Source organism: Ambystoma mexicanum, chromosome 8 (assembly GCF_040938575.1).
Source record: "Ambystoma mexicanum isolate Mex_15411 chromosome 8, UKY_AmexF1_1, whole genome shotgun sequence".
Classification (NCBI taxonomy): Eukaryota; Metazoa; Chordata; class Amphibia; order Caudata; family Ambystomatidae; genus Ambystoma; species Ambystoma mexicanum.
Window position 1 is genome coordinate 1621789827 of NC_090929.1, and position 20695 is coordinate 1621810521.

The window sequence follows — 20695 nt, forward strand, 5'->3', positions numbered from 1 at the left end:
GATCTTGATTCCTGAGAAGGGCTTGCCATCGACATGCCGTCGACATCGCCATCGACAGCCCCTGTCACTCTACCTTACCTTCCATAGCGTAGACTGCCATAGACTTCAATAATACATACTTAGGAAGACTTGTGACCTCTGTAAATGGATTGTAAATGTTGCCTTGTGATGCATATGCTAGTGCGACACATGTAGGGAACTAAACTTTAGCTTGCACCGCATCTAGAAAGGAATGTGACTGTTAGCATGTGCCACACTCAGGATTCTTAACTTTAGCTTGCACCGCATCTAGATAGAAATGTGACTGTTAGCATGTGCCACACTCAGGATTCTTAACTTTAGCTTGCACCGCATCTAGATGGAAATGTGACTGTTAGCATGTGCCACACTCAGGATTCTTAACTTTAGCTTGCACCGCATCTAGATGGAAATGTGACTGTTAGCATGTGCCACACTCAGGATTCTTAACTTTAGCTTGCACCGCATCTAGATAGAAATGTTATTCTTAGCATCCGACAAACTTAGAGTTCTGAACCCTAGCTTGCGTCGCATCCAGATGGAAGTGTGACTGTTAGCATGTGCCACACTCATATGAAATTCTGAACTTTAGCTTGCGTCGCATCTAGTTAGAAATATGACTGTTAGCATGTGCCACACTCAGGATTCTTAACTTTAGCTTGCACCGCATCTAGATGGAAATGTGACTGTTAGCATGTGCCACACTCAGGATTCTTAACTTTAGCTTGCACTGCATTTAGATAGAAATGTGACTGTTAGCATGTGCCACACTCAGGATTCTTAACTTTAGCTTGCACTGCATCTAGATGGAAATGTAACTGTTAGCATGTGCTATACTCAGGATTCTTAACTTTAGCTTGCACCGCATCTAGATAGAAATGTTATTCTTAACATCCACCAAACTTAGAATTCTGAACCCTAGCTTGCGTCGCATCCAGATGGAAGTGTGACTGTTAGCATGTGCCACACTCTTATGGAATTCTGAACTTTAGCTTGCGTCGCATCTTGATAGAAATGGGATTGTTAGCATTTGCCACACTCGTATGGAATTCTTAACTTTAGCTTGCGTCGCATCTAGTTAGAAATATGACTGTTAGTATGTGCCACACTCAGGATTCATAGCTTTAGCTTGCACCGCATCTAGATGGAAATGTGACTGTTAGAATGTGCCACACTCGCATGGAATTCTGAACTTTATCTAGCGTCGTATCTAGTTAGAAATATGACTGTTAGCATGTGCCACACTCAGGATTCTTAACTTTAGCTTGCACCGCATCTAGATGGAAATGTGACTGTTAGCATGTGCCACACTCGCATGGAATTCTGAACTTTAGCTTGCGTCGCATCTAAATAGAAATGTGATTGTTAGTATGTGCCACACTCAGGATTCTTAACTTTAGCTTGCACAGCATCTAGATAGAAATGTTGTTCTTAACATGCACCACACTTAGAATTCTGAACCCTAGCTTGCGTCGCATGCAGATGGAAGTTTGACTCTTAGCATGTGCCACACTCGTATGGAATTCTGAACTTTAGCTCGCGCCGCACCTAGATAGAAATGTTATTCTAATCTTAACATGCACCACACTTAGAATTTTAAACTTTAGCTCGCGTTGCATTTGTATAGAAATGTAAATGTCAGCATGTACCGCACCAAGATGGAATCCCATAATTGCAATGGACAGCAATGCCAACTAACCAACCAACTAACAATTCCATCCCTCTGCATACACCTCTCAAACTCTAATCAAACACAACCACAAACCCAAAACACAGCAATCCGCACAAACTTCACAACGATGCAACAACAAAACAAACCACACATAGACTTGCACAACAGCACACGACGACTACGGACCGTAAAACACCCCAAGCCCAGCCAACGGACCCACCGGGCTGAGGCTGCCAACAGCACATCACTGCTCTCTTGCACTTTTCCAGCTTATTCCCACTAACCCACCCCCTCTCCTCCCCTTTTTCAGAGCCGCCAGAGCGCCAGGGGACCACTTCAGTGGTGATAGTGCGCGGTACAAATGTCCTTTAACATTAACATTAACATCTATTCAACATTCAAGAAGGACTTACATTAACAAAAGGATTGTTCTAATCCTTCAAGGATAAACTCCAGCCTACCCAGGGTTTTTTCTGCCATTGCAAGGCTTTTTCCCTGGAAGATTTTGGAAGCTTGCTCCTTGGGGGGCACCTTGATTCTGCATACTAACAGGACAAGGTGGCCTCCGAGGGAGCTTGTCCCTATTTACACAAGAATAAGGAGAAGAAGTCAAAGGAACCCAAGAAGGAACAAGGAAAGAGGATTTCAGAAGGGCATAGATACACCTCTGACGAATCAGGTGAGGAGAGGGAACGGGAGAGTACCTTTAAACGTGACAGTATACAACGCCCAAGGACTATGGCGTCCCTGGAACAATTCCAGGAGTTGGCAAATGCCATACAAGGTCTTCGCATAGAGGTACAAACCCTCAAGGATCAGAAAGCTTTATTGACTCAACAGGTTGCCCTCAGAGAGGAGGTCAGAGGAGATCTTCCTCCATTGCTGTTTCCCTTTGGCAAATATGACGATGACGCTAAACAGCTTAAGGAATATGTGGATGCTTGCAAAATGTACTTCTCCTTTCGGCCCAAGACCTATAAGAGACAGATCCAAGGTGGGATTTTTTGTAGCTAATCTAGTTGGTAATGCCCTGGCTTGGGCGACACCTTTAATAACTAATGCTGATCCTTCAATGACTGATTACGCCCTATTCATACAGAATTTCAAGAGTTGTTTCGAGAGCCCTGAGGTCCAGTTCTCCTCCTTTGAAGCAATGGTAGACATAAGACTAGAGAACCAAGATATCCAATAATACATCTCAAACTTTCAACGTCTATCTTCCCAATCTGGATGGCCTGACTCTGCGCAGCAGACACTTTTTCAAAGAGGTTTACAAGAAGAGATCAAGGATGAGCTAGCTCAGATTCCCAGGCCAAACAATTTCCAAGAATTAGCCTCCACAGCATTACAATTGAATTCAGATGCCTTGAGCAAGGAAGGGAAAAGAAGAAAGGAAGGTACCTGTTGCCCGTCTCCTCACCTAACATCAAGGAACGTTATCCTACTGAGGAACCTATGCAGATCGGAGCCATGAGAGGTCCTTTAACTTCCGAAGAAAGAAGAAGAAGAGAGAAGGGTTTGTGCGCTTACTGTGGATCCGACAAGCATCAGATCAACTCATGTCCTGAGATTGTGCGTAAGCATCAGGGAAACGATCAACCCCGAACCTATGCAGGGGAGGTGTCGGGGAGTTACGCTATACCCCCTGCGATAACACAAGACCACTAGAGGAAGAAGAAGACAATTGCTTAATGGTGTTTACAGTTCAACTCTACATTTCACCCACACAGACTTTGCAGACTCTAGCTATGTTGGACTGTGGAGCCGCAGGTAATTTTGTCGATATTACCTGGGCTGAATCTCATCACCTTTCGCTTAAGAACAAGAAGAATCCAGTACCAGTGGAAGAGGTAGATGGAACTCCATTATCTTCTGGCCCTATTGTTCCGGAAACCTACCCTATTAAGATGGAATTGGGTACTCACACCGAGTCATTAGCCTTTGATGTCATAAGGGCAGCACATTTTCCAGTTATTCTGGGCATGCCATGGCTAAGACGTCATAACCCTAAAATTGACTGGAAGGTTAACACACTTCGGTTTGCATCTACTTATTGTACTCAGTTTTGTTTACAGGCCAATAAGGAGAGCACCCAGTCTAGCAAACAGGTTGGGTTATCCAAGACAATAGTCTCTTCTATCCCCAAACACTACCAAGAGTTTCAAGAAGTATTTGAAGACAGACTTCCACATCTCTCACCGCCTCACAGACCAGAAGATTGCTGCATAGATCTCCAAGATGGGGCTCAGATTCCATTTGGTCGAATGTACCCTTTGTCAATACCTGAGAAGCAGGTTCTCAGGCAATACCTTGATGCCAATATGCAGACTGATCTCATCCGAGAATCTCGATCATCTGGTGGCGCATCTTTATTTTTGTTTCCAAGAAGGGATCTACAGAGTTACGCCCATGTATTGATTACAGAGGACTCAACAAGTTGACGAGATATTTTGGAAGCTGTTCGAGGAGCCAGGTTTTTTACCAAGTTGGATCTCTGTGGTGCATATCATCTACTACGTATCAAGAGTGGAGATGAGTGGAAGACCGCTTTTAGAACACCACTCGGTCTATTTGAATACTGTGTGATGCCCTTTGGGCTTGTAAATGCTCCAGCAGTTTTCAAAGATTTATTGACAAGATTTTCGCTGATATTCTGTACCTTACCATGGTCATATAGTTGGACGACATTTTGATATTTTCGTCGTCGATGGAGGAACATCGTTCTCATGTCAAGGAAGTGTTACAAAGACTCCAGTCTCACCAATTGTACGAGAAATGTCTTTTTGAGGTAACAGAGGTAAACTATTTGGGTTTCATCCTCAGACCAGAAGGAATCTGGATGGATCCTGTAAAAGTTAAGGCCATACTTGACTGGAAGACACCCACGACGGTCAAGAAAGTGCAAAGATTCTTCGGTCTAGCCAATTTTTATAGACGATTTATTCCCAATTTCTCAAACCTCATTCTACCTATCACATCTTTACTCAAGAAGGGTGTGGTTTTCCACTTCTCTGAAGCTGCTCAAATTGCCTTTTGAGAATTGAAGACTCTATTCACCTCTGCCCCAATTTTGATCCAACCCGATTAGGCTTGCCCTTTTATCTTAGAGGCTGATGCATCCCGTGGAGCAATCGGGGCAGTACTTCTTCAAGAAAGGAAGGGCATTGAACATCCAGTGGCCTATTACTCCAGAACGTTGACTGCTAGTGAAAGGAACTACTCTGTTCTGGAAAAAGAACTCTTGGCCATTCACCAGGCCTGTACGGAATGGCAGCATTTACTTCAGGCTGCAGCACATCCTTTTTTGATCAGAACAGATCATCGTAATTTCAAAGTACTGGAACAGATGGAGTGTGAGAATTCTCACCATGCCAGATGGGCATACTATTTCTCTCAGTTTGACTTTCACATTACTTACGTACCTTGATCCAGGAATATAGTAGCTATCCCGGAGTCTTGGGGAATGGTCAGGAAATTACGTCGGAGACGAACCTCTATTTCCTAACCTGAGAGTTGTGGATTCTGTAACCCCATTCATTAAAGAGGTGCAAGAGGCTAATAGAAGGGTTAGGAAGGAGGACCTTCCTAAGGAATTAATTGATAAAAAGGGTCTGTTATTCCATCAAGAAGCATTATATTTAGCTTCTACTGCTTTACAACGACAGGCTCTACAGTGGTGCCATGATGGTCCCTCTTCAGGTCACAGAGGACAGAACGCAACATTGGAGTGATTGTCCAGACAATTCTGGTGGCCTAATATGTGCCAGGACACTAGGTTATATGTCATGACCTGTTCATTTGTGCTTCCAATAAGATCTCTAGGCAGAAGCCATTAGGTCTTCTTCAACAGGGCAGATTACCTTCTCGACCTTGGGAACAGATCACAATGGATTTTATTGTATATCTGCCTGTTTCTAATCATTGTTCGGCCATAATGGTGACCATTGATTCTTACAGCAAGTTGGCACATTTTACAGCCTTGTCTAGTGTTCCTTTGGAGCCTACTACAGCCAGCATATTCCTAAAGGAGATTGTTCGACTACATGGTGTGCCTCAAACCATCATCTCTGATAGAGGAGTACAATTCACTTCTAAGTTTTGGGTATCATTGTGTGTTCAGATGGGTATTAACAGGGCACTCTCATCCGGCTAGTTTAGTTTAGTTTAGTTTATTATTTGTATAGCGCCGCCTGGCCCTAGGGCATCCAGGCGCTTGCGATGAATACAACAAGAATAATACAACAGAAATGTACAAACCGATTACATATTTACAAATTTACAGTCTTGGTGCATGCTAGTAAGGTAGGGCTAGGCAGTTTACGTTTCTTTGGATAGAAGCCAAGTTTTGGTGTTGTGTCTAAATCTGTGAAAGGAAGGTTCTGATCTCAGCTTGAGTGGAAGTGAATTCCAAAGTTTGGAGGCAAGCACGGGGAAGCTGGAGCCCCCTGCTTTTTGGAGCTTAAATCTTGGGATATTTAAGCAATGTGTTTGAGCTGATCTGGTAGGGCGCGCTGGGGTGTGGTGATTGAGATTGTCGGATAGGTATCTGGGTGCTTGGTTAGCTAGGCATTTGTGTGTGAGTGAGATGGTTTTATATTCAATTCTTTGTGGTATGGATAGCCAATGGCAGGTGCGTCTGGCGTCCGAAATGTGTTCATGTTTGGGTATGTTCAGGGCTGCTCGCAAGGCGTTGTTTTGTATGACTTGTAGTTTGTTGATGTTTTTCTGACTGGTTCCCAAGTATAACGCATTGCAGTAGTCAACTTTGGAAAGGACTAGCGCTCTGGCTAAGGTGATGCAGTTGGATGGTGAGAGGTAAGGTCTGCTGGCATTGATGAGTTTACAGGTGTAAGCAGTGGCTGATGAGATGGAATTGATCTGTCTTGTCAGTGTGAGGGAGGAGTCGAGGTAGATTCCTAGGGTTTTGACGCTGTTAGAGACGATGATGTTATTGCCGTCTATAGTGAATGCTTGATAGAGTTTGTCGAGTTTATTAAGTCTGGGTTGGGAACCTAGGAGAAGAAGTTCGGTCTTGTCATCATTGAGGCATAGGCCATGCTTGGCCATCCATTCTTGGATAATGGAATAAATGTTGTTGAGAGCAGTGAGGTCGGTGGAGTAGTCGCCTGTTAAAGGGATCAGTATTTGGGTGTCATCTGCGTAGTTGGTGTAGATGACACCCAAGCGGTCCAATATGTCAAAGAGGGGTTTCGTGAACACATTATATAGAGTGGGGGAGACGCAGGAGCCCTGGGGGACACCGCAAGTGACTGGGGCTGGGATGGCAGAGGCTGTGGGTGCGTAGACTCTCATGGATCTGTTGTTAAGGAAGGAATGGATCCATGCGTTGGCGTTATCTGAAAATTTGGCTGCTGAGGATAGATGTTTGCAGAGGATGTCGTGGTTGACCAGGTCGAAGGCGGCCGATAAGTCAAGAAGGAGAAGGATGGCTAGTTTACCATTGTCTTTAATGTTGTCCATCTGTATCTGAAGGTCAATCAGGGCGATCTCAGTGCCGTGTTTGGGGCGGAATCCTGATTGTCTGAGTCCTAGTAAGTTATTTTTCTCAAGGTGGTTCTGTATCTGAAGATAGGCAGCTCTGTCGAGGATTTTTAGTAGGAAGGGTACGGTCGTAATGGGTCTGTAGTTGGTGGGGACATTAGGGTCAAGGGTGGGCTTCTTAAGTAAAGGAAGAACCCAGGAGTCCTTGAGGTTGTTGGGCACTATGTTGGAGGTGAAAGATGAGTTGATGAGGGAAGTGATGAAGGGAGCAAGTTGTTTGGCTGCATCTTTAATGACTGGGGCTGGGCAGGTATCGCCTTGGCATTTGGACGGTTTAAGAGAGTAGATTATTTCTTCAACCTCTTTGATGGTTATGGTGGAAAACTCAAAGAGGTTATTGTCATCATTTTGGGGGGTGGTGTGGGTGTGTGTAGAGGGGGTGATGTTATCAGTGAGGGTGAGGCTTTCTTTCTTTGTCAGGATTTTGGCTTGTAGTGTGGCAATTTTGCCTAGGAGTGCTTCCTGGATGCTCGTGCACCAGTGGATGTCTTTGTTACAAGTGTCTGGAGTTGGGGAGGGTGATTCGAGTTCTCTCAGGATATTGAAGAGCTCTTTGGTATTAGATTTGGCGTTGCTGATTCTTTCATTGTACATGTTTTTTTTAGACTGGATGATGGCTGATTTATAGATGTTCGATGCCAGTGCGTAAGATGTCTTATTAATAGTGGATGGTGACTGTTTCCATGCTAATTCAGCTTGTCTTTTGGATTTGCGGAGTGTTTTTAGTTTGGGGGTGAACCAAGAATTGAGGTGTGCTCGTGGTTTGGCTTTCCGAAGCTTGAGTGGTGCTATGGTGTTTATGGCCTTAAGGATAGTTGTGTTGTATAACTCTACTAGTTCAGTAGGGTTGGTCATGGTGGGTGAGAAGTCGATGATGGGTTGGAGTAACGGGAGGAGTTTCTCTAGTGTGATATTTTTGTTGTTTCTTGTGAGTGTGGGTGGGGCATTGGAGGAAGGCCCTGGTGTTTGAGTGCCTTTGTTGATGGTGAAGGTAATAAGGTGGTGATCAGTCCAAGCGCATGGAGTGTTGGAAAGGATGGTAGTGTTGCAGTTGAGGTCAGCTATCCAGTCAAGGATGCGGCCTTTGTTGTGTGTGGGTTGTGTGATATGGTGGGTGAGTCCTAATTCTGAAATTGTGTTGGCGACAGTGTGAGCTTTGTCATCTTTCTCATCATTGAGACCTAAATTAAAGTCTCCTAGGATGAGTAGTCGAGAGTTAGGTTTGATATTGTCAGAGAGTAAAAGGGCTATGTCGTCATTAAAGGATAGTATAGGGCCTGGCGGTCTGTAAATGAGGTGGATGGTGATAGTGCTTGTGTGCGTTGTGTATAGTTTGAGGGTGAGTAGTTCCGCTGATGGCAGTGATTGGTTTTGTATGTGTCTTATGTTGATGGAGCTTTTTGCAATAATGGCTACTCCACCACCTTTAGCTGTTTGTCTGTCTGCACGGTAGATGGTATAGTCATTGGGTATAGCAAGTGATAGAGAGGGGCCAGACGCTGGGTGGAGCCAGGTCTCTGTAATAGCTATGAAGTCGAGATCATTGAAGGAAATAATGTCGGCTATGTCTAGGGCATGGGCGACTACAGATCTCGCATTGATGAGTGCACCTTTGATGGTTTCGGTGGTGATGCATGATTTTTTGATGTGGGTGCGGGGGGAGGGTGCGTTCAGGCCGTGTGATATCTGGTCTGACGGAAGTGTAGGGCGTGTGCAGGGAGGGGCAGATTTGGTTAAGGTTATATTTTGTTTGTTGCCTAGATTGAGGAAGGATACGGGTGTGTGTGTTCTGGATCTGAGTCGGGTGAGTCTCGATAAGCCTGAGCAGGGATAGGATTTGCTGGTAGTGAGGTTCGTGATAGTGGATTGGCCGATGGGAGTAGTTTGTGATGCTTCTTGGGGGCTGGAGGTGTCTGCTGTGCGATGAGAGTCGATGGAGGAGGTAGGCTGGAAGGGGTTGATGTTGGGTAGGAAGGGGGTGGGGCAGGGTATGGGATAATGTCTGGGGCAGGCTAGTCTGCTGAGGCCATTGGGGTGTAAGCGAAAGTGTGGCCCTGTACAAGGGGTGTCATGGGGGACCAGGCAGAATGGGAACATAATGAGGAAGGTCCAGGTTATCATATCTGAATTTAGAGGGAACTGGCGCACAAAATCATCAGAGAGAAGCTAGTACGCAATGTTAGTGCACAATGGTGCTGCAGTGAGGGTACTAACGCAGAGAATCAGAGAAATGCTAGTACACAGTGCTAATACACAGTGCTAATGCACAGTGTACTCTAAGCGACCATAAGGCACTACACAATGTCACAGTGGTCTCTAAGCGACCCTAAGGCATAACACTATGTCACAGTGGTCTCTAAGCGACCATAAGGCACAACACTATGTCACAGTGGTCTCTAAGCGACCATAAGGCACAACACAATGTCACAGTGGTCTCTAAGCGACCCTAAGGCATAACACTATGTCACAGTGGTCTCTAAGCGACCCTAAGGCACAACACAATGTCACAGTGGTCTCTAAGCGACCCTGAGGCACAACACAATGTCACAGTGGTCTCTAAGCGACCCTAAGGCATAACACTATGTCACAGTGGTCTCTAAGCGACCATTAGACACAGCACAATGTCACAGTGGTCTCTAAGCGACCATAAGGCACAACACAATGTCACAGTGGTCTAAGCGACCATAAGGCACAACACAATGTGAAAGTAGTTTGTGTTAGACCGTACTGCAAAAACAGGGTTCAGTGAAGGCTTGAAGCAGTTCAGGTTGCTGGCTGGAGCAGTGGAAAAAAGGTTGCTGTAAGGGGCAGTATGCTTGCCCCAGAGGAGATGGGCAGGGGATCTAGCCCTATGGTCGATGGCGTATACAGGCTAGAGATAGGCACCGTGTACAGTGCCTTCGAGGTGGGCCGGTTCGAAGCCTGCTGGCTTGTGGTTGGCTCCCAGTAGAGGAGAGGGGCCAATCACGATGTTTGCAGGGTTGCGGGGCCGGGTGGAGGGCTGAAGATGCGACGGTCAGCCATCTTTAAATGGTGTGGACCTAGGGGCTTCAATTGGTGGCTGGATGCACTCTGAGGCTACCATCCACAAACCAATGGGAAGACAGAGAGGTTAAACGCCACCCTGGAACAATAGCTCCGTTGTTATTGCTCTCTAACTCAAAAGGAATGGGCTGATTTTCTTGCCATGGCAGAATTTTCTTATAATAATGCCACGCATTCCTCCATAAAGATGAGTCCTTTTTATTGCATATATGGGTTTAATCCTCAACATATTCCACTAAATTCCATCCCTGCCACGAATTCTCCCACTGTGGACGCTTTGGTGACATCTTTATAACAGATACATAAGGATGCCTTGGAGGCTTTGAAGACAAGTCAGCAGACCAATAAGCTGTATGTCGATCGACACCGCAATCCCAACCCGGACTAGAAGATTGGCACTCAAGTTTTGCTGTCTAACAAGTTCTTGCCTAGATGGGTACATCGAGGGAAATTTGCACCTCGATTTATTGGTCCTTTCCCTATTGCCTCCAAGATCAATCCAGTGGCCTTCAAGTTGAGGTTGCCTCATTCCCTTTGGAGAGTACATCCAGTATTCCATACGTCCCTCCTTAAGGCATACATTAAGGACCCTTTTGGAAGAACTACCCCAGCCGTGAATCCTACTGACCAACCGGCTCCTGATGTTTATGAGGTGGATCGATTAGTGGATTCTAGATACAAAAGGGGATCCTTGCAGTATCTGGGTCATTGGAAGGGCTATTCTAAATCAGAAAGAACATGGGAGCCAGTACACCACATCAATGCTCCTCGCCTTGTTCAGCGCTTTCACCTTCTTTACTCGGCCAAACCAGGTGGAACGGATTTGCGATGGGGGTATACTGTCACGTTCCGCCCTTGGCGGCTTTGGAAGAGATGGAGTTTGAACAGTCTGTACACTAGAACCGTGGTTAGCGGTCTAGTCTCCTTCCAATATGGCCCACGGATGTTTATCGGTATACGCTTCCGGATACTTCCTTGTGTTGTATCCTTCTGGAAGCCGCTCCGTGTTTGGCCGTTTCTTGGCTACTCTCACATTTTTGCTCTTTGTGTCTATCTTTTGTGCTTTCGCTTCTATTTGGGCTTTTCTCTCCTCCGTTTCCTCTTCAGATCTGTATCTGATTTCTACATTTAGCTGCCTCGGTGTTTTCATGCTTTTCGGCTTGTGCCTTGTTTATTTCTGCTCCAGTTAGCATTTGCCTTTCTCTACCTTTCCGCCTTTTCTACATTTCCTTGCGCTACTATGTCTCTCTGCTGTTGCATTTGTAATTTGTTCTTTTATTCTGGTATCTATCCGTTTAGTTATTTCTATATTTTTACATACTTCCGGACGCTTCTTCTTAGACTTTCCCTTTTTATTCCTATATGTTTTTCTTCCCACTAGCCTTAAATCGGTAACGTTCGGTGACACCGCCCCTTTTTGGGGCTGGTATCATGGTACGTGTGGGTTCCTCATTCGCTTCTTTCTATATTTTGTTTTTCACTTACCTGTACTTCTTACCTGCTTAGCGCTGGTTGTCATCTTTCTCTGTCTGATTTCTGTTAGCTGTTTTACTACGACTTTTCTGTGCTATATTTCGCTCTCCCATTCGGATTCTGCTGCCTTCTCGTTGACGGGCCATTTTTTCTCTTCCCGTCATCCTTTCAGTGGATTCATCCCATAATCCATTGTGTTACTCCGCTTGCTTTCCCCTTTATTTTTTGGGGAAAAGGACTTGAATAACCTTGAAGACCTGTTACCATCTATTCAACATTCAAGAAGGACTTTCATTAACAAAAGGACTGTTCCAATCCTTCAATGATAAACTCCATCCTACCCAGGGTTTTTTCTGCCATTGCAAGGCTTTTTCCCTGGAATATTTTGGAAGCTTGCTCCTTGGTGGGCACCTTGATTCTGCATACTAAAAAGACAAGGTGGCCTCCGAGGGAGCTCGTCCCTATTTAGACAAGCAGAAGGAGAAGAAGTCAAAGGAACCCAAGAAGGAACAAAGAAAGAGGATTTCAGAAGAGCATAGATCCACCTCTGATGAATCAGGTGAGGAGAGGGAATAGGAGAGTACCTTTAAACGTGACAACTTCTCTCTTCTGCAAATGACCGGGGTTACCCCCTTGAAAGGAACCTACTCATTCCTTACAGAAACCCCCTGATTAGACAGCAGCAATGTTACAATACACACATATATACCTAGAATCCCATTGAGTGTACATTTGGAATACTTAAGTCATGCTTCAGGTGCCTTGATCATATGGAGGGAGTGCTATTGTATGACCCCCTGACGGTATGCAACATGATAGTTGCCTGTGCACTGCTGCACAACATAGCTCTTAGATGTTTATTTATTTATGATTACATTTGTATTGTGCACCTAACCCACAGGCAACTGGGCGCATTAGCTTAAGAATATGGTTGCATGATAGATCACATGCTAGTTAGCTTATGAATTTGGTTACAGGTAATGCAGATCTTGGATAGTGCATGCTTAAGGTTATGGTTACATGAGTGGCAAGCTTAAGAAGATGGTTACATATTTGGCAATCTTACGGTATTGTTACATAATAGGCAGGCTTAAGAATTCGGTTACAGGTTATACTGATCACATATAATGCATCCTTCAGAATTTGGTTACATTGGCTATGGGGTCATGGGCTGGTGTAAAGTGAGTTAAGTTGTTTGCAGATAGTGTGGGTGCAACTAGGTGTCCTGTGTAAAGAGCTAAGTTTTTAGCTTTTTGCGGAAGGATAAAAAGGCAGGGTCCAGCCTTATAGCTAGTGGCATGGCGTTACAATAGTTGGCTGCCATGACAGGGAAGCTTGCCCCCCCCCCTGCTTTTTGTCTGTTGAATCTAGGCTTGGTTAATTGGCCATGATAAGCAGTGCATGTAGGTCTGGCAGTTTTTTCTTTTTGTTATTAGATAATGGGAGGTAACGTGGGGTAGAGTTAGATAGACATTAATGAGCTAGTGTTAGTACTTTGAATGTAATCCTGTCCTTCACTGGTAGCCAGTGAATATTTCTTCTGGCGGTAGAGATATGGTCTGATTTGGGAATATTAAAGGATGCTCTTATGGCATTATTCTGCACAATTTGGAGTTTGGAGATGTTTTCTGTTGAAGAGCTGGCAAAGATGGCATTGCAGTAGTGATGCGGTTCTCTATTGTCGGAAATGGTCTACAGGCTGTAATGAGTTTAGCTGTGTATGAAGATGCCGCTGTGATAGAGTTAACTTGACGTGATAAGGTAAGTGAGGAGTCAAGATAGACTCCTAACGTTGTTTTACCTCTTTAGCTGTTGTTATGATGTTTCCATCAATGTTGAAAGATTGGTATAGTGGGGACAGATTTTTGAGTTTGGCTTGGCTTTGGCTTTTTGAGTTTGTTCCTTGCAAATAGAGATATGTGCATATTTGTAACGACAGCCACCTACCTACCCCACATGATGCAATCACTGAGCAGAGACGATGGCAGAGAAATTACGGGATGTCCTGGTTGTGAGATTTTTCAGAGGAGCTGGCATGTGTGGCACTAGTGGTGATAAGGCATGCACTCACATGTGTGCTGAACAGGTCCACTGCCTGTGATTCTTGTCTGTGAATGATTACTACATTTCCAGGCCACTGGCCATTGACTTTATCCAACATGCAAGTGTACTCGGTGTGCCACCAATGCATAATGCCAAAGGACATTCCAGACCCTGTTCAGATATATTATATAAATGATATATATACATTTTTGTTTGTTCAAATATAGGAAAACTGGTGTTCAGAGCACAGTGGGTAACATTTAAAATGGCCCTAAACCTGCTGGTAGCAAGCAAGGACTCAATGAGGGACATAGTTGCCAAAGTCTTTTGGAACGACACCCAAATCCCGCTGTGCCAAAGAACCATCTATTACACTGCCCATCATTCTCCCTGTACCATACATGTTTGGCATGAACAGGGTATAACCCTATGCTCAGTCTCACTGACCACATAATGAATTAAACACGCAACTTTGCAACTGAACTAAAAATATTATACTGTGCTGGTATCAACTTCAAACATTACTTCCACACAAGGAACATATCAAAATGGAAATGCCCAGAATAGCAGACGCAAAGCGGGACAAACAAATTCAAGAATATTTTGGCCAATAGTTTTTTTTTTATATATATTTTATTTGAACCAAGAGTAATACAAGGCACGTAATAATTACAGAGGACATTCTGAAAGAATATTATGATGAACGATTTCTACAATCCAAAAGTTAGAATTAAATTTCATGAAGGCCAAGTATGCTTAGAAAATGGATGCAGAAAAAACGAACAAATGTAAAGTATAAAACATAGCAAGACATAAAATAACAAAAATACAAAGGGAAACGGACACCCACAAAAGGAGGGGGGGAGATAAGCAGGAACATTATAAATAGAGCTCTACTTCATCATCAGTTAGGGGCTACATTAGACATGAACCTTAGAAATAGCTGCCACTTCAATTCATGTTTAAGTGAAAGAAAAAGGGAGGAGGCATCACAACTTTCTAACCTATTAATATTGCATATAGAGTTCCACCACAAATTATAATAAATAGGATCAAGATTTTTCCAATTGGACGATATAGTTTGAATTGCCACTAGAATAAGAAAGTCAAATATATAGCAGGCATTAATTTCCAAGACACCTTGCAGGAGTGCACTAAATAGTAGAAGAAATGTACAACAAAAGTCTTGATGTATATTAAAGATTAGCTTGGTTGCGCTCCACACAATTTTCCAATATGATTTAACATGTTCACTGTCAACAAACATATCCTTAAATGATCGCTGAGCATGTAGGCAGCGCCAACATCTGTCATTCTGTTCCTTCATTACATTTGAAGAGCTTAATAGGAGTGATGAAGGCTTTATGATTAAAGAAATATAAGGTTTGAAGTAGGCTAGCTGATGTGGTAACTTTGGAGGTGTTGTTCCAAACAGGGGGCCAATCTGTTTCACAATCCAATAAAGTACATTCTTGCTGCCATACTGTCTGAGATTCCCACCTAGATTCACAAGGAGATTCATCCAAAAGAACCTTGTAGAGCATAGAAGCGCTAAAATTGAGATTATGCATACGTTGTCATCTTTCTTTATTAGGAGTGTCAGACTTGCATATTAGTGAATCATAATTTGCCATTACTGCATTGATAATTGCTGCATATTGGTGCATATAGGAAACAGGGATACAGAATTTCCCAGCAAATTGATAAAAGGTCACTGGCGCACCCTGTCAAAACAACTGATTAATATACTTAATGCCCTGAGGAAGCCAAGGTTCCCAGAATATAGACCTACCAATAACTCGTATTAACGTATTAAACCAGAGATATTGTAAGAGCAATTGAGAGAGTTTTACAATAGAAGGATACATATAGGTTCTAAGAAAGCAGGCAGCTAGGATAATCTTTTTTTCCCCTTGGTGATGTAGCAGTCAGCAAGAGTTAAATGGGAACGCATAGCTCTATCTATGAGCAGCCACTTAGGCACACTGCTGTATTCTGCATGGGTAAACCACATCTGCGTTTGCTTCAAGACAAAGGATGAATGGTATTTTTTTAATCGGGGAACCCTACTCCACCATAAGAATGGGGTTTTTCAGGTTTGCCTATTGATATTCTATGCCGCTTCTTTCCCCATAAGAATTTGACCAAATATTAATGTATGGCTTTAAAAAAAGAAGGAAGGGGGATTGGCAGCTTATAGAGAAGATACAGGATAGTTGGGGATATCATCCTTTTAATAGATTCAATACGACCCCACCAGGATAGAGGGGGGGCATGAATTTGTTAACTCTTTGATCCTTGATAACAGGACAATATTGTTCTGCTTAATGATATCTTTAATGGATGAAGAGATATGAATGCCTACATATGTTATTCCTTTCAGACAGCACTTCATGCCAAAGGTTTGGGTATAATGTACAGTACAATGTATGTTACGTGGTGGAAGTTCAGATTTATCTGTGTTTAATTTATAACAGATGCTAGTGAAAATCGTGAAATTATGTCTAACTAGTAATGTACATTAGTATCTGGGCTTTTTAAGAGCAGGAATACATCACCAGCATACGCTGCTATTTTAACTTGTATTGCACCAGCATCAATGCCTTGCATATTGTTATCCTGTCTGATTGCCTCCAGAAAGAGTTCCATCGCCAAGATAAAAAGAAGTGGGGATAGGGGCCAGCCTTGATGTGCACCTCTAAACAGGGTGAAGTATGAGGACATTTGTCCATTAATAAAAAATAGCTGTTTTAGGATTTGAATATATATAACAATTTCATCATGGAGAGAAAATGGGTGCCAATACCATGCCATTTGAGGACCTCAAACATTTAGTCCCATTCAACCCTGTCAAATGCTTTTTCCACAACTAGGGCTACGGCTGCACAAGGATCTTTGGATATCTGAATAATAACTTATACGTCTAAAAATAGCCTCATATTAGAGGAGGAAAGTCTGTCCTTGACATACCTTACCTAGTCATTTTTGAGTAAGTTAGATAAAAAAGGGATAAGTCTGCTAAAATCTCTGCAAACATTTTGTAATCAGTGTTTATGAGGGAAATTGGTCTGTAGTTTTGAGGAAGTTCAGGATCTTTATTGGGCTTGGGGAAAACAATTAACATGGCTTCTGAGAAAGATCCCTGTGCCTTGTTTGCTATAATAAAATGAGGAAAAAAAGAGTTATTTGTGTTTAAGTACTAATAGGTTATTAAAATGTGTTTAAAGGTCAATGGGGAAACCATCTGGGCTTGGGGCTTCACCTTGTTTAGGGTCTCCTATGGCTTTATGAATTTCACTGGGAGAGATAGGGACATTCAATGATGTAAGATCAACACCTGGATATGTAGAATAAGGGACGTGCTGAAGGAACGCTTGACGGTGAGGATTATTAGGATGTGATTCAGAAGAATATCATTATTGATAGAATTTAGAAAAAACAATTTCTCTATCTGAAAATGTCCTATCCCCGATCTGATTTTTGTTAAGAGTAGCCCTAGCTCTTTCCCTTTTGAGTTTAAGGTATGATGCAAGTGATTTGCTTGTTTTGTTGGAAAATTGGTACATTTTTGCCTTGTATTTTAAATTGTTTGCACAGGAGTATTGAGAGGTAATTTTATTATATTGAAGTTTCAGTTTAATAATTTTGTTCAGAGTAGAAGCAGCAATACTAAATGCGTATTGAAATTCAAGGATTTCAGTTGTTTAAGAATAGTATCAGATTCTTGTTTTCATTTTTTCTTTTTATTACCAACAAAAGATATAATATAACCTCTAAGTCCAGCCTTATAGCAGTCCCAATTATTGACGATAGATGTATCTTGAACATTGTTCTCAGAGAAGAAATGTCTGTGCTGCTGCGTAATGAAGAGCATGAAAAGTTCATCCTTCAAAAGAGATGTGCTAAATGTCCACCTATTTGAATTGTGACTATTTGGCTTATAGGTGCAGGGTGGTAAAAATGTGTCTTTGTATAAAATACGGTATGAGCCACCACCAGACAATTTGGCTGATGTAATTACTGGAACATTTACTTTGAATATGCAGCGTGACATGGAGGCCAAGGTAGAGAGCATGCTGAGCACAAATGGAGCAATAAATGGCACGGGTGCTAACAGAGGGAGAGATGGTAATAAGAATCCAGTGAATATCCAGCAATAAACTGGCCATATGAGTCTATGGGAGACTTCCCAAATAGAAGATGTCAATGGCGACGGTTACTGGCAGTGGCTACCCACGGTCTCTAAAGCCCACTTTTCATCAATTAGTCGATGATGATAGTATTATATGTTAGTGGAACACTAGGGGGTTTGGCGATTTGTCCGCTGCTGAGGAGGGTTTATTGACACATATTGACCTGTATAGTATCATTGCGTTGCAGGAAACGTGGATGACCGAAACTTTCGAATTTGTTGGTAGATGCACAAACCAAATATGGGCCACCCAAGGTCCTATTGGTCGACCCAAGGGCCGACTTATGATCTGTGTTCGCCATCCATGGAGTTTGAGTCCCATGGCTGGGTCGACTACCATGGTTCAAGTTGTGAAAACTATATTTAAGGAGACAGGGATGATAGTGATTAACTTTTGTGACCCGCCAAATAACTTTGCCACTAAATTAAATGTTGCTGCAGTGAGAAAAATACTAGCTGCCATATATTTTTACCTCCCAGTGTGGATATGTTTAGAGAGCATAGACCAGACGAATCTTGAAGTGTCTGTACCTGTTAATCCATTGGCACTTAATAAACAGGGAAAGGCATGGGCTCTCTTATTGAACTCCTATGAAATGATAAGTTTGAATAGATACTGTCCTGGTGATGCACATTATGCCTTTACGAGAGTGTGTGGAAATCACGCCTCCATCATCGACTATATGTTTGTGAATAGGGGGGCTTTGGCCATGGTGAAAGACATGGCAGTAGTAGCACGTGAGGAGAGTGATCACATGCCTTTGCGTGTCCTACTTAAATCTGCCTTTTAAATGTGACACTCCTGAAAATGATGACCAAAGTGGTGATATCCTTGTAAACAACAGATTAAACCGCATACTGTGGAATGTGGTTAACCTGGGCAAAGCCAAACAAGCTACTGAGGCACTCTTACCAACTTTTATACAGTGCTCTTTTACACAGTGCTATGCTCCTGGGAGCTGTAGTTATAGATCTGTTTTGGTTCAACATTTCATGAATAACACTAAAGAAATTGGAGTGGTGGTGCAACAAAAACGAAAGTACATAAGCCCCCAATGAACACTGGAATGGTGTGTATAAAAAATGGAAGAACTATGATAAAAGGATAATGGCTATAAAGAAACAACTTAGGTCTAATATAGCTAGTGTAATCTATCCAGCTCTTAATGTGTTTTTTGCATTTGAAACCAATGACTATTAAAAAGTTGAAAATGAATACCGTTGTTTGCTTAGGGCGATCAAATTAAAGAGTGAAATGGAGGTATGGCTCCAAATCGCAGAGCATGCTAGAATAGGTAACTCGACAGGAGTATGGACTGTAATTAGAAACACGAATAAATGAGGCCTCCCTATTAACAGTGTCCCAGAAAGTGAGTGGCAGAAAGATATCCAGTTAACACTGGGTGCCACGTAACCCACAGATCCTGAATAGAGCTTCAATTTAAAAAATTGACATGTAAATCTTCTATTGTTGATATCACTAAGGTCATAGAAAAACGTAATAAATCCCATGCAGCTGGTCCAGATCGAACATGTAACAGCATGATTAAACAATCTCCCGGGATGTGGGCCCAGGCATTATATATCCTATTCAATCATATTGGAGAATGTGGAATACTAACCATGTCTTGGAGTGAGAGCCACATTCTCCCAGTCCATAAGAAGGGCAGTGGATCTCCCCTTCTAATTACAGGTTGCTAGCAAAGCTAGACATCCCTGGCAAAATATTTTCAAAAATCTTGTTGTGTGAACTAAGTGGATTCAGGATAACAAGATACTGCCATCGAATCAGATTGGGTTTCGTGTCAATTCCAACACTACCCATAATCTTCTGATCCTAGTATCTGAGGTCGAGTACGCCCAGGTTAGAGGCAACACTTCTGTCTATGGGGCTTCCATCGATTTTAGCTCAGCTTTCAATACTGTGATGAGAAATAGATTATGGAGGAAACTCATAGACTTGAATATCCCTCGTGGACTGTTAGAAATGATAATGCTACTTCATAAATACACCAGAATTAGGGTACGCCTGGATGGTCGGGGTAATTATTTGAATCCATCCCTACATGTAGGGGCATCCAACAGGGATGCATAGTAACGGCCACATTATTTAATCTATACTTTGGTCACTTGGCAGCTGTCCTTGATAGCCTGAATCATTATCCAGTGAAAGTGGGCACTCCTAAAATCAGTTGGCTAGGCTTTGTCGACAACCTGCTCTTGCTAGACCCCACGCCCAAGGGACTTCAAAGCATGATCGATGCTCGCTGGACCTACGTGAAATTGAATGGCCTTAAAGTTAACTTGAGCAAAACTAAGATCATGACCTTTACTGGTGATGGGAAGAAAAATTGATCCAGCTTAGTGTGGAAATATGAGGAATTACCGCTTGAACGTGTAAAGAATTATAAATATCTAGGTGTTATAATCGATGAGAAACTAAATTGGAAAGACTATTGGAACGAAACTAAGAGTAAGTGCATGAAAATGGTGCACACTATTATCACATTCCTTGTAAATAAAATTGCGGTTGCTCAGTGAAAACCATCTTGCTATTATACACAGCCAAGATTGTACCTGTATTGATGTATGGCGTGGAAGTGAGGGGACACAATTTCAAAACTGAATTGTTTAAATTTGAATTGAAGGTTCTCTGCATTCTCTTCTGCATGCTAAAGATGCTATCTATA